This window comes from Scophthalmus maximus, chromosome 12, assembly GCF_022379125.1.
Source record: "Scophthalmus maximus strain ysfricsl-2021 chromosome 12, ASM2237912v1, whole genome shotgun sequence".
Taxonomy (NCBI): Eukaryota; Metazoa; Chordata; class Actinopteri; order Pleuronectiformes; family Scophthalmidae; genus Scophthalmus; species Scophthalmus maximus.
In genome coordinates this window covers 21,770,823-21,784,619 of record NC_061526.1, presented here as the reverse complement: position 1 = coordinate 21,784,619, position 13,797 = coordinate 21,770,823, and the positions used below count along the sequence as shown (strand labels likewise).

The following is a 13,797-nucleotide window of genomic DNA, read 5'->3' as shown; positions in this document are numbered from 1 at the left end:
AACTTTCATACAGCATCATACAGAGACCCAAAGACATTCATCGATGGAGAACCATTCTGTTAAACAACGCCGCAGCTTTGATCTCGTTGCAAATTTCCCCCCTGGTCTAAAAAAACTTGCTGCTCCTTTCATCTGAACTGAGGCTAAATGAGGAGCGCCGTCTGGAAACAGGTGTTCTGGTTGTTTGATGTTAGCCTGCGGCGGACCGGCGGGTTGGGAAACACGGGGCGATCGCGACCCCGTTCCAGACGGCCCGCAACGCACTCCGACCTGTCCTCAATTCCTTTCCCGATGAGGCGGCCTAGTGCCGAGAATACACGCAGCTGTGTTGAATAAAACATCTGACACACTGACTCCCTGACTGATGGTGGGACAGAAGGAGCCGCCAACCGGGGGACCGAGGGGGTCTGGGACTCCTGGCATCTATACACTCAACACATTACACAAGATAATGAGGAAGTTTGTGTGAAGTCGGCTGCAGCTCTGGGTGATGGGAGGGAGGTGTCCTGCACACGCGGTGCTGAAGCTGACTCTGCTTTGACCCCTGTGGAGATGCTCTCCGGCAGAGTGAGCATGAAAAACAATCTGTGTCTTGTTTGCTAAAGGTCCCAAACATGTGAGTGAACATCCTGTTCAGTATGTCGGGGGGATCAGTGGTTTTTGTTTTGTGTTTTTACCAAGATTCCAACCAATTTTCTGCGTAGATTTTACATCTCCTCGGCACCTAAAACACGTCACTGACAAAAGGACAAAACAAAAACACCTCCTCTCGGTGACAGACACGGGGCATCTCAAAGTGTGTGGAGGTCAAGCTCCGAGGAGAGTGAGAAATAAATCGGTGCACTTCCTCCCTACAAGGCAGAAACAAAACAAGAACACAGCTACACACAAACCGACTGAGCGTCAAGTTAATTTTATCATCAGACGGCGAGTCGCTCTGATTCCACATGCTGGCGCGACACCAAGGACCAGGACCCAGCGTATTTAGATGAATATCGATTCAACATTTAAGAAACTGGTTCACTGGCTGGATCAGATCGCGGGAGCCGAGCAGATCACAAGAGGAACTGGGCTTAAGTATTTGGTGAAGGTGGAGGATTTGAAACGTGCGATCAACTTTTGATCCAGTCTGGCCTGGAGTCTGCGAGGAACCATCAAGATTCACAAACAAGCCAAATAAAATCAACAAAACACAATTTAGCCTTTGTGGGACAATTCTAACAAGACATTAAATGAGTGAAATTGGTCTCCAGGGGGCGAAGCGATGCTGCTCTTCTTTCTTTTCTCCTGCTGTTAAATCATTCATTTGACGCACGTCCTGCCGATTCAATGAACCAGACACTGCCCCTGCGGCTGTACAACGTTTTTCCACCAAATCTCTACGTATGCATCCGGAGAGCCCGTTGCGCCCAGCGCAGAGAGAGAGACGCTGATGGACGGAGCGGGCGGGAGATAGGGAAAACAAAGAGGATACAGGAGGCAAATGGAGGGTAAACAGAGAGTCAGTCAGAACGTAGTGACCTAGAGAGCTGGAGATGGAGTCATGAGTCACCGACTGTGTTTACTGTACACACTGATGGACAGCGAGACAACACGGAGGGACAATATCATTCACTGGCAGGAAGTGGTGATTTGCGGGAAGGAAGGTTGTTTCTGTCCTGAGAAGATGTATGTTCCTGCGAACGGCTCCTCACAGTCAAATATCGATGTAGAGCTGCTGAGAGGACGCAGCGGTGTGCAGACGATTGAGCCTGACGGGACACATTTCAGGGATTTTTAAGCTTCCGCAAAAATAAGGTTATTTTCTAATTAATTTTTCTGCAGGTTGACTGCTCAGGGCCGAACCGCTGATAAAAGTACAGCATCTTGATTTTGCTGCAATGCAAATCCATGTGCACCAACGTGGAACCGAGGGGAATTAAACAGAAATGACAAGAGTGATGTGAAGTTATTGACGCGCGGAGGCTTTTCCACAAGTTATTAAAAAAAGAACTAAACTGTGAGTGGTTTAATTAGCACTGATAATCTTTTTTTCTTCAATAAAATGAAAAATGTCGTGTCTCCAGATTTCGGGTTTTGGCTAAATCTAGTGGCTGTGACGCCTCATCGCACCTGCAGCTCCTGAGGAACATTGGGTTTATGGTTTCATGGAAAGCTTTTTTATCGATTTGAAAAACAAGGACACGTGGAAGTAACATGTCCACGGCGTAAAGATATTTGACTGTATTTGGTGCTGCAGGGCGGATGTAAGTGTGGAGAGTAAAACCCCACAATGCTTCATTGATTTCAGTGGAGAGCGGAGGGAACACACTTACTGGCTTAATGAGTCTAATTGAATTTAATGGAATTGATTTTTTATGAGATTGGGACGATGCAATTTAACAGTTTCGAACACACAGGCCTGAAAACTGCTGTGCGCGTCACGAGACTTGCTGCTTCTCATTTTTACTCTCCTCCCCAGTGGGATAATTACTTAAATAAAACAAAATTGAACGAATTGTTCTAGTTCGTGGCTCTTTCAATTCACACGTCGGTGGAGGAAAAGCTAAAGAACAAACCTAGAATCACTGTAGACTTATTCGTTTTCCCCTTGTCATGTTTGTGTTAATTTACTGGTGACCTTTGACCCAGGCCCAGATAGCTGCAGTAATAAATGTCAAAGAATGAACAGGAAATTACTCACACTGTATTTAGTGAAGCTATTCAGGATATGAGCCAGTTCTTTAGAGTCATCTGAAAATTCAAATGTTAATAAAACCGTTCTGATTTGTTTGTTCAGGCAAAATTCATCCCCCAAAAAATCCAAACACATCACAGAGTAGAGCAGAAAGCAAAGATCCACCAAGTTCACCTAAGAGAACATTATGTTATCATTTTCCCCTGGTGGTATCTCCGTCTACTGCTCACCTTATACAACGCAGGTAAATGAAATTCGATTTGCGTTGCTCAAAGCACCAAACAACGAATAAATCAAAATGTTTTCCCACAAATGTCCCATTTACTTGAGATAATCAACAGATCTTGATGTGAACAGTCTTGATTCCATTTGTGATCTGGCTGAGTAACATTCAGCCTGGGAAAAATACCTCCACAGATTCCACATTTAATTGGAGCACTGGTCGTTAACGGTGGCAGCCTTACGGACTTTTGTTTTGCGGTGAACAGTGCACGTGTAATCCACGTTTGTATAAGTGGCTGCCTCTTCATTAACAACATTTTGAGAAATGAACTGCGAGGAAATCCATCATTATCTCAACTCGCAATCACCAAAACCCTACAGCGGCTGCAAACTCATAATCTCTGGGAATTTGCATATGCAATTAGTGTAAGCTTCAAGGAAAAGATGTGATTGACAGAACTGAGATGTTTCGCCTGGTTGGTCCGACTGAACCATCTTTATGGGGAAGAATTCTGTACCTTACATCTCCCAGGACCTTTTCAGATACTACAGCAGATGAGGGACCAAAACACTGTTTGACTACTTGACCTCAAGGCCTCTACTTCATCGAGGAAGTCAGAGCGACAGAGGTAAGCTTTGAAGTTTATAATATAATTTTTTATTTTTTTATTTTTTTTTTTTTAAATCAGGCTTCCTCTTCGATAGAATTTCATTTCAGAGGAGCAACAAGCAGACCTCCCTTTTTTTCAGCCCCTCCAAATCAAGGTTATTCATCTGGCTGTGGAGTCAAAATCAGTGGCGGGAACGGGGAACTGAATTCTGTGCCGTACAAATGGGGGGACGGCCATGTTTCATTACAAATTCAAGGCCAATCTGTACCCAGGGAGGGAACGCAAGATGTCAAGGTAATGAGTTAATTTGGGAGATAAGGAACAGCAAATGTAATCTCGAAAAAATTTCCCCCGGCAGCAAAATGGCTCCTCGAGCCTCAAGCCCACCCCGTTGAAGCAGAGGAGGAGAGGGGGAAAAAAGTCACTCATTATCGTGATCATCTCAGCTCTCGGTTCTCCACAGAGCCGTAAATAAGGGAAATCATCCCTCTCGAAAACGGTAAAGTTTATCCTGATGCTTCACCGCAAACCCTCCGGTGTGAACACCAGAGCGAGGGTTGCTTCAAGTACTTGAGATTACGCGGAAAAGAGCAGTAGTCAAAAAGCTAGAGAGAGAGAGAGCACCATCATCTCTGCCACTATCGCAGACCCCAGACTATCCAGTGCGCCAGCATTATATCAAATTTAAGCAGATGCCTAGTTATTATCCCCGAGTGGGCCGGGTTGGCCCCATGAGGCTGTGGTAATGAGTGTTTTTTCGTCCGACTGGGTGGACATGTTTTGGGAAGTAAGGCCCTCCAACTGCCCCCCCACAAGAAGCTTGGCTGTGAGGGTGAACTCGACACAGCATGGACCCTGACGGAGCGCTCCGTTTTTCCAGGGATGAAGGGGTTCGTATGGTGGAAATTGAGGCTCCTTTTTGCTACAGATCTGTACAATGTACTACAGTTGAGGGTGTAATACTACGCAGGATGATGAGCAGAAGGCGCATGGACGGCTACATGAAGCGATGAGAGCAGCTTATAAAAGATAAACCAGCCGGATCACCGAGAGCGACGTACAGCGCTCGCTCGCACGCGTGTCGGCTACAGTACGGCTTTAATGGGTGGGGAAGAGGACGGGGAGGCGGCTGGCATGACAACCTACAGCAGGCAGGAGACTTGGTTGCCATGGCGACAAACAAGGATGTTTGTATTACAGGCATATCTCGGCGGGCGGAGGGCACACATGCTGCTCGACTCGGCGGTACTGTAGAATTGTCGGGGGGCCAGAGATGAGAAGAGGGTGGGGTGAAGAAGGGGAGGAATGCCTTTTTTTTTTTCTTCTTATCACCTGGCGTTTCCCTCGCAATCGCTTTTTGCCACAGCACCGCTGAGCCACACTGTGGGAGGAAGGAGGGAGGGAGGGAGGGGTTCCTGTGTAGCTGGTAATCAGGGACTCGCCGGTTCAACAGCTAATGAACATTCTCACGTCGCCGTATCAGAGAGACGAATGAAATCATCTTCACAGTGGGGTCACTTGAAAATATTAAAGGCTGTAAGGCTGATTATGTGCCTCTGCATTTATTCTATTTAATCCGTCCGCCGTGGATTTAATGAGCAGGCAGTGACCCCGACTGATAGCGAAACAATACGGCAATGTGGGGTGCAGTTGAGCGAGCGGGGCTCTCTTCAGTCGACGGCGGGATGGAAAAAGGAAAAGAGGCACAGAGTTGTTATCTGTGACAACTCTTCATGCTTCCCGGCACATGTTGAAATTACTGTGACACGTTTTCAAATCCACCAAGGTCATTCGTGTCATGGACAGGGGCAGCGCAGGGGCGACACTGATTTTAATTGCTTTTTTTGTGTCCCATCGTGACACTGTATCTTGCGCACACACACTGCTGGGTGTCGTGTTGCTTTATGAGTCATTCATCCTTCCAAGGGCGCCCAGCAGAAGCAGCGAGGGGAACTGTGGCAGCGCCGATACGGGCAACTTACTTGGACATAAGTTTGTTCTGCCTCCCCGTCGTCGTGCTGGACATGTTCAGCCAACGCTGACAGAGGCTCCGGAGAATTGTGAGCTTGAACAATCTGTAAAAAAAAAAAAAAAAAGACTCGGCATGATGCTCGGGTGGAAAACCCATCGTGTTGTTCAAATTGATGGATTCGCCCTTTTCGTGATACTTGGTCCAGATTTCCTGTCTATTCAACTTAATCTCCCCCCCTGGAAAATGGCAGCTGTTTTTCCTCTTATAAACTCATGAATAGGCGATGATGGACAATAGTAATTTGGATTCCGGGCTCATCTCCATGCCGACACTCACGCTGGCAATACAGAAGTAGCTAAATCAACAGGGGACCGCGGTGAAGCTCTTTTAATCTAATCATTTCAGACAAGGAAAATGGAACAATGTTTGCCAAACAAGACAATTACACAAAGAGCAGCCGTCTGTTAGGTTACTACTTACATTACCCTGAAGGTAAGGTGGCACTGCCCTGACAGTTGCATCATGGGAGACCCCCACAAGTAAGCATGAAAAGAAAGGGATAACTCTTTTCTTTCAAACGCTTTATTACATTCATGAAACATTGAAAATGTCCTCCAGGGCCTTTTTTTTTTTTTTTCCCCCAGTCGCGTGCCCTTCAGTAATAATTAATCTACTCTTTCATGGGGCAAAGGGGATGTTTCACCCACTATGTACAGGCGAGGCTTTGGGGCTCAGGAGGACACGGGGCAAGGCTTATGTTCCCTCAGCAGTACCACACAGCCACATGGTATTAATCTCTAATAACTTCCCTCAAAAAGCACCTTCAGGGTATGGGCAAGAGAAAAGCTACGGGACCATGATGCCGTTTTTTTTACCAGCTCTAAGAATGATTCAGGATATTAAAAAATTGTAGAGGGGCAAAAGCAATTTCCTCCTAAAGGGGGGATTTTAAAATTACTGCTCTCAGACTGGAAGTAAGTTGGGTTTTTTTGCCGTGAAATAATTTTCCCCGTTCTTACGTATCACAATGAAACGCCTCCGTCGTTTCGTACGCGAACACCTAAGATAACTTCTTTAATGAAAATCTCTCTTGACTGACGAGTCGCGACAAAGGCATGAAATAAAATCTCCTTCAATGCACTTTTCACACTATTGTACGTTTGTGGCACTAACAGTAATTTCTCACTGAAACCATTCACTTAAGGAGTGTTTTATTAAGCGCACTGTAGCTGAATGTGCACGGCAGGCATATCCAACACACACACTTGTTTTTTCTACTGGCTTCATTAGACATTGTTCAGGCAGCGGCGCCGATCCTCTTCTGCTCACTGCGATTCAACGCCAGTTGTTTTGACTGCGGCGCAGCTGATAAATATGAATTTAAATGCGGCCGCGTGCAGCTGGAAGAATGGGCTTTTGTCCGCAAAGCAAAACAATGCTTCGGGTTTCTTCAGCACAAAATGAAAAACACCCTTTAAAGCCCCGCTCCATTGTGAGCAAAAGGTCCAACTCATGCTCTGTTACATCCAGCATGTGATGTGACACTGACGAATGAGCCGCACAATGGAGTTAACTGGGAACAGCATCTGAAAGACGCTCGCTCCTGCATCTTCGGTGCCAAGCGATTGCTGTATTTTGTTTTCGTTGAATAAAGTGTGCTGCTTCTGCACATGGATTCAATTTATTTGGCTTTTTAACCATGGTTGCTATGACTGATGTTTTTTTTTCAGGTGCTTATTTATATGAAAATTCTGATTGTACAAATGGTCAAGTGGTATAAAAGCTTTGTCTGCCCACCCCCTGTGAAGCATGATATCATTAAACTACCTACTGTAACGTAATGTTTTTGTTTCTGATTAGCTCGGAGCAGAGTAAGAGTTAGTGTGTATATTTGTGAGAGCGTGTGCGCGTGTGTGTGTGTGGATTGATCATATAATCTCAATCTTATCTCAGTGGGTCTGCACAGATCAGGCAGTCCTCAGTTCTATACCCCGTCAAACACGACAGATTCAAATCAGGACTAAGACGGAGCTCATTAGCCTGTCGGCGTTAGGCCTCTAAGACGGAGGTGATACCCGTCAGCTGAGCAACGGAAACTACGAGGAGGAGCTTCTCAAATTAGAACATTTTTACTTTTACATGACAGAATATTGTCTGGTCTTTGCAAAACATTTGTCTGAAGCGAATGGACAGTTTCACGCGGTTAATATGGATGTCAAACCGTTTTTCTTCTGAGTCACTTTGACATGACATTTCGTGAGTTGGCTGATTTGGACAAAAGTGCTGCTTTGCCACGGTAAATTGAAATCTTGTTTGTTTGTTTTTTTCAGCTTTTTCCAGCAAAGAACTGGAGACAATTTACCCTAATGTGTGATGGAAAGCTGAACAACAAGTAGCTTCATCATTAAGCAGTTAAAAAAAAAAAAATTGGCCAGAATGAAAATAAAAATCAATTCAGGTAAATTATTCTGTTTTCTTTATTTTTAGTTCATTGGTATTGGACGTTGATAGTCTGGAAGGTATGTGAACAAATTAATGAGCTTTGCCTCGATGCTTTAAGTTTCAAGTTGTGTCCAAGTTTGATGAGAGATTTAGAAAGTGTGCACATGAAAATGTCTATTTCCTAATGTTCACGCGCTGAAGTCAGGGTTCATTTGCAAAACAATATAGTGGGAAACGATCTCACTCCGACGCCACGCTGGCTCACTAATGGACGAGAGTTCATTATCTCATTTCCAGAGAAAATAAACAGTTAATGGGAAACTATGTACGGTCGTGTTTGTTCGGAGGAATTGAAACAACACGCGACTAAACTACTGGAGTTTCATAAGGTGGATTTAATACTGGATGAAATATATTTGAGGAATAATGCACGTTAAACTTTAAATGTTATCATGTTTACTTTTAGAAAAAATTCAAAGACAGATTGATCGATGATTGACAAAATGTTCTTTGCTCGTCCTGTCAAGGTCAGTTGAACTGCACACTACATTAGCTTGACACTGTAAATCAGTGTCAGAGTTTGATTTTCTTTTTTTTACAGTGTTCAATTAATTGTATTTGACCTACTGCAGCTGCAGCAAATTGATAGGAGACTGGAGTCAACTGTAATTAATAATCAATAAACAACGCCCCAGGGGTTCATTAATTCATAAAGGCAAATGAGCATCTTAAAAATGATCATCGCCAAACTTTTATCCTTTCTATGTTTCTATACTGACAATGATTGTGATGATACTGGAGCGTCAGTCTCCACAAGTATCAGCTGGTCCGTGTGGTGACTGTGTCACTGATCTGTGTACATCCCTTCCTCACAGGCGCCCACCGCCACATGGCCACACACAGTCACATCACAACATATTCTATTCATATCCTCCAGAGCAGAAATAAACAACCGACGGCCTCATTATCTTCATACTGTCCGGCCTCCTCTTCCTCTCACGTCCCTCCATCTTCTAATAAACCAATCTTAAGTGGGAGGCTTCAGACAAATGCTAAGTGATCCTGGCAGATGCCCTTTGGCGGTTTTTGAAAAGTTCACTCAAAATAACTCGGGCCGGTCAAAAGGTTAGCACTGTTTAGACATCAGACGCAGGACTTTAGGCTTGTACTTTTCATTAATAGCTCATTGACAGCTGAGAGGCCACTTCAACATCTGCCCCAGTCCGCTCAAGCTCGGCGTAAACAAAATTAGAAGATGATATGTTCAGTGTACGCTTCCTGTCTGGTGTAGAAGCTTAAACCAGTTTGATTTTATTCCAACCGGGCTAACTGACAAGTTCTGGCACATCACAATGTAGCCGACCTGTGCCGACCGCAACACAAAGCTAAGTCAAACTTGTAAAGCAGTGGTGATGAACAAAACAACAAGATAATCAGATTTCAGTTCATGGAGCAGGAAGAATCCCTTCACTGGACAGTTCATGGTTTTTTGGGCTGAGGACAAGAGGCGGCAAGACTTGACATGAAGTGTTTATTGGCAGTTAGCAATCCAACCTAGAGGTTCATTAGCGCCACCTTGTGGACTGGAGTCGCTAGTCTTTTGCGACGCCTAGACAAAAAAATGTGGTACACCAGTCCGGTCCAGTGTTTGGCTTATTATCAAACTAGTTTGAAAATCAACCCAACACTTTATAAAACGTCGCTAGGGTTTTTAAGCGTGAGCTAAATTCATCGCACACAAATTAAAAAATAAATAAATAACTTTCCGTCAGGTTTCCTTGAAACACAAGAAGATGAAAAATCCCCTCTAGGTGTTTCAAAAAGCTATCACCAGTCCACCAGTGCAGGCGCAGCCTCAGCCTGTCTGATTCAGTTAGTGCTTATGAAATGGAGCATCTGCAGAAGCTCCCACAGAGTATGTAAACATAAGCTCTGCCCTGGGAAATGAGCTGAGGGGTCATTTAGATTTGGGTGGGAGGGCGTGAAGTGCTGCCTCACCGTCTCCGTCACCTGGTAACAGTTTGACACACGGGAGTTTCCTGGCTGATGTATTCCAAACACTGGGCTAAACAGCAACACCTGAGCAACCTGGACCCCTCCCTTCCTCTCCTCTCCCATCTCCTTCTGTATTGGCTGATCCTGCCTCCTGAGATATTAGGTAATCCTGTAGCAGGCGAGAGGTTGATAGGCCGTCCATCTTTTAATGATGCCATATTTGTCAGAGAAGCCGCGCCACAATCACCACGGACATGCTCGACATGTTTCTGCTGAGAGCCTGGAGCCATCCGCTCCGTGTGCAGTGGCCGACCGGCGCTCTATCAGAGAACCTGTGGAGGGTGATAAGCCTCCTTTACAGCAAGCAGGGGAGGAGCGAGGGGGGATCCCACAGATCACAACAATAGCAGAGATACTGGGTGACAAACTGAAACAAACTCAAGTCTGTAGAGACTATGAGATTGCGACTACGAACATGAATTCATTATCACTGTTGAGTTTGTGGAAAAGATTATCAGCACAAGCTACAGTCGGGACAAAAGCATGCAACAGAAAAGTCACAGAGAAAGAGGGAGATGTCTTGTTCCCTTTTCAAATGGCATTACAGCTCATTTCCAGATCAATTTCCCTCTTTCCTCCCTGCCCGAGATAAACCCATCACACAACTGAAGGATGGAGGAGAAAAACAGGGCACCACAGTCTGCCCATTTTATCTGATGGAGAGAGGTGAACAGAGGGATTAGCTTCCAAGGGATGAAAGCAGCTCTTCGTCTTCCCGTCTCCATTCCCCTCCTTTCGTTTCCCCATCCGCCCACACATCCACATCGTGGTCTCCCCTCGCAACCGAGAGAGAGAGACGTATGTATGTTGCGGCCGATCCATCCATCTCTTTGCCAGCTGCGCTCCACCCTCCCCGGCAATAAAAGCGAGCACAGAACAACTGTTTGGTGCACATGGAAAAGAAAACCAAAAAAAAGCGCAGTGAAAACGGGCGCCAAAAATTGGTGTGACAGAGAGAGAAGGCTTGGAGTTGAAAGCAAAGTGTAGTTCCCCTGTGGCACCCTCAAAGGAACCCGCCCTTCCTGATTGTGTGTCACCTAGACACCAATACATCAACAACAGATCCACTAATCCCTAATAAAATACACCCACAAACCAACAGGAGGGAGACACCCCCGTCTTTGTAACTTCTGGGTGGCCCGAAGAGGAAATGTGCGCTCTTACCTGGCAACGACAGCACACCTTCAGCTTCAAATCTGCTCGCCCTGACGAGGAAAACACGCTCATCTGGAGTAGGAGAAGGGAGTCGTGGGAACAGAGTGTGTGTGTGTTGTGTGTTAGGCTGGCAGAGAAAAAGAGAGATGGGGGGGGGGAGAGAGAGAGAGAGAGAGGAAAGTAAGAGGTGGAGCCTGGTTCGGAGGAGAGAGGGTGGAGGAGACAAAGAGGGCTGGATGATGACTCTGCCCGTCGCCTGTTCAGCCAGTCTTGTGGGAGCAACGTGGATGGCGCTAGATCATCTCCTTTTCAAACGCAGGCGGCGGACGCAACTCGTGCAAAGGCTGGGAGACAGAAACCCGGGGGCAGAGAACGGGAGGAGGAGGAGGTGTGAGAGAGAGACACCCTGAGCCAGCATCGTCACGCGGCAGTTCCAAGGAATCCCTCCAGTAAGAGGGGCACTGCATCACCGAGTCCTTGGCTGTGATTGGCTGGGCAGTGGGGAGATGCCAAAGGATGGTGGACAACGCTGTGTAACCCAAGATGACCCCTTCAACACATATTAGTATGCCCCCGTCTGTGCTTCCTAGCCCCTCCAGGCATCAGTCACCTTCAAAGACACTTGAAAAAAAAAAAATTCCCCTCCCAGAGGATCCTGTCGATGTGTGAGTGGGTTTACACACGTGTGTCAGTTTGTAGTAAGCCGTGGCCTGCCCTTGCACATGAACGAATACACACACAAGTACACAACATCCAGAAAGAACTTGCCCGTGAAGGGAAGATGATTTCCCCAGAGGAAGCTTGAGCCCGTCAATAGAAAAGTCACAAACATCTGCAAGGACATTAGAGAGATTGAATATGTTTTTTTCACGTTGACCTAAAACCAATGATGAGGCTGTTAAGTGAAAATTTTTAACACGACTAATGTTGTGCCCCATTTGCACATTGCTCAATTTATTTACGTAAATTATAACTTAAAATCTTGCAATCAATTAACCTTTATTATTCATACAAAAATAAAACCATCATTAAATGCTCAATCTTATTAAAAGGCGTCAATTCAAAAGGAGGAAATGAAGCGGCGGAGACTTGGCAGTAAACGTGATCATGTGACACAGGGCTTCATGAATATGGAAAGTGGCTGATAAAGCCATTTTAGCTGCCGCAGGTAGCTGATGAGGTTTTCTATTGGTTGCATGGTATGAATAACAACTGGTGGCCAGCTGCAACTCAAAAGGTCAGAGAGATGACCAGGCAGAAGAATGAACAGAGCTCTCGTTCCATGTGTTTCATGTGAGGTGATGTTGCTTATGCACATAATAAATAGTAATCACTCAGAGAACAGATGATTAACAAACACCTCAGAGGCTTAAGGCTCTTTGCTATCAAAACCACATGGTTTGGTCGGGACCTTTTGACTTTTCAGATTATTCCAAAATAGCAGGTGTGAAAAGTTCTTCAGACTAAGGTCCAGACGGAAAGACCAAAATTTAGAACTACCAAAAGAGGTGGTTCACTTTGTTTGCAATGTAAAAAAAATTATAATTTCGGGATAGTTAGCACTTTCAGACCAATTGCAGGACGTTGAGGCATGCAGTATTAAAACAATAGAAGAAAAAGTTTCATAAAAGAAGAACAAATTGTGGGGAGGAGAAGACGAAATATATAACTGCAATTGTTGCAAAATTGCTTTCAGCCTTCGCATCAGACGTTTAATCCACGAGCACATTCATGTGGCGCATTCAGACCAGTGTCGAGTATACTGTGGCTGAAGTTGGTGAGGCTGGTAGTCAAACCATAATATTACAGTGCCAATGAAATTATCGTTATTATCCAGTTCATTCATTTCTACATTCAAATGGACAATTGACAACACGCTGTGAGGAAGACGCTAACCTTGATTCAACATCCTTACTGAGTTCAAGGCTGAGATAATTGTATCTATTATTATGTCCAATATTTGTTTTCCCTGTCCTTGTATGAATTGGAAAGGTTGTCCGTCTATAGTGAAGCTGTGGTTGAGGCTGGGGACCATCACCCAACGTCAGCTGTGAAAAGACGTCAGTAGATGAATGAATGAATGAATGGAGGGAAGTGCGAGCTATTTTTTTTCCTAATGACAAGAAAAACCTGGGTTCCCTTGGTACAATTATGTTGGTTCACATAACTATCAAATATATATCAGTAAAAAGATCAAATAGAGTTCAAATAGAAAATACCAGAAAAAAAGTCCTACTAAGTGTCTGAACTAAATGTCATCATAAACTGTCTGATCCATCTATCGCTTGTCTTGTCTTTGTTTTTTTTACATAATCAATCTGGCAAAACCTCCACAGGAAAGAGTCAGTTTCCACGGGTGAGTCACATACTGTAGCACCCTGTGGTGATCTCTCTTCATCTCACTTGAAAGGTCATCCTCCTCTCCAGCATGGCTTTGGATTTTCACTGTAAGAATGTAATAGTTGCAAGATAAAACTTCAGTGATATCCTGTTTCCCTAATGAAATCAAATATTTGCGAAGGGGCATGTGATAGCCACAGGGTCCATTTAGTAGCCGTTCTGCAGCTTTTCATAATGAGGAGCGAGTATTGATGAGATGTCTTTGAAATGGACAGAAATAAAAAAGGGAAATATAAACATCTACGACACCACCCGGGAAAACA

At 44.9% G+C, this 13,797-nt stretch overlaps 1 protein-coding gene across 6 annotated transcripts in view; it reads right to left on the bottom strand.

Annotated features, from left to right (window-relative positions):
• Nucleotides 1–13,797, bottom strand: part of syt1a (synaptotagmin Ia) — a 130,529-nt gene that overhangs the window by 108,245 nt on the left and 8,487 nt on the right. Inside the window, exons 1-2 of one of the 6 annotated variants that reach the window (XM_035616479.2) lie at nt 11,144–11,492; nt 5,493–5,585 (exon numbers count right to left, since the gene is read on the bottom strand). The exons of 1 other annotated variant lie outside the window; for it this stretch is intronic. The gene's annotated coding sequence lies outside the window, so the exon portion shown is untranslated. Of the gene's footprint in view, nt 1–5,492; nt 5,586–11,143; nt 11,494–13,797 lie in introns of those variants that run through there. 4 more of the 6 variants (XM_035616488.2, XM_035616507.2, XM_035616461.2 and 1 more) reach the window with 4 other exon arrangements.